Raw genomic sequence first — 1,586 nt, forward strand, 5'->3', positions numbered from 1 at the left:
GTACTCTACCAAAAGCCCCTCCAGGGACAAATAATGATCAAGACTCCAGACTCAGATCAGCAAATTCCTCCACAGGTTAATGAACAGACTCCTTACTGCTTCACATTAAGGGGATTGTGAGTTTGAACCTGCTGACCGACTGGGGCCTTTCAGTGTGGAGTTTGCATGTTCTGTGTGTGTGCCTTCCGAGGCTTTGGAACAGCTTACCACTCACTCTTCACACTAACAGCTTGAACCTCATCAGTTTGGACAAATGATGTTATTTTTGCTTAACTAAAAAGATTGCACACTTCCTCCACCACTTACATTTTGGGGAGAAAAACTGCAGCCGGACAACAAAGCAAAGCAAAAAAGTACTTAAGCTGAAGAAGTTTGGAAAGCTTACATTCCAATAACCCAAAGCTGTTTCCTCATGTGGAACCATCGCAACGTACTGTTGTAATTGTTCAGTATATAAACTTCCATCATGACTGTTGCTAGAGAGAACAACATTCCCTGCCCATTACACACTCAGGAAACTTGTAGACCTCCTTTATGAGGTGTACCCCCATTGAGTGGGGTTTCCCTTCAGTAACAAGTGCCTGAAGCAGTGTGGAGCTCTCCTCACAGCTGCAAGGAGCCTGAAGGACCCCACACTGGAAAATGAGATTCCACCAGGACACATACAGAGAGGAAGACACACACACACTGTTGTGAATCTAAAACAGACTTACAGTATGGTATTTATTCTATTTATTTATTCGTTTCTGCATTTGGGAAAACCTTGAAAAAAAAGCAGATACCCTCTGGTACGATATGATATGAGTGTTGGTGATGGTGAAGATTTACTGTCAACTAAAGAACCTCATTTTTAATGGCTGACATTTTGGAACATAGTGACAGGATGTTTAGGTTGTAAACAAAGCAACCAATTCATTGAACTTATCTAAATGGATTTAGATTAAACACTGAAAAACAACTGAGATGACACTAATAATTTATAATCACTCATTTTTTGTTTTTCCTCCAAACAACTTCTCTGACTGTATCACTTTGTGGTTTTTCCAACAAATGAGTCCACAGTGGGCAGGTGTAGGTGAGATGTGGGGCTGTGTGGGCTGGGCAAACCCACATTAATCCCATGGATGTCCCAAGTGGGTGTGCCCACACACGGCAGTTTTGCCTTTTCTGGTCGTTATTTGGGATTTCTGATAAGAGCTGGCTTGTCCACAGAAGATCCCTGTGTGGTCCATGTAAGCTGCATTTGAAATGTGTTGTTTTTTTCTCATAGACACTGTCAACAGAACCCAAGCCGACCTGAAATGGTAGCTTCAGTGAACACATGGTTGAACAATGCTTGAGGCCAGTATTGGGGAAGCAGCAAAATACCTTTGCAAAATTTGACTTTTTATTTCATGTTCAAGAAAACCTTATGGGATTACCAGAATTTCTCCCCATCTTATGATTTGTAACAGGAAACAGCTGTTAATAGTAAAGAGTGTTCAATGGTCACTTTTTCAAGCCTGCTCTATAACGTTATTACTCCTTCTTGTTGAATAAACACATGACCAGTACGTTATTTCTTAAGTCTGATTGTGTTTGTCTAC

Source organism: Pundamilia nyererei, unplaced genomic scaffold (assembly GCF_000239375.1).
Source record: "Pundamilia nyererei isolate P.nyererei 1_Seehausen unplaced genomic scaffold, PunNye1.0 scaffold00212, whole genome shotgun sequence".
Classification (NCBI taxonomy): Eukaryota; Metazoa; Chordata; class Actinopteri; order Cichliformes; family Cichlidae; genus Pundamilia; species Pundamilia nyererei.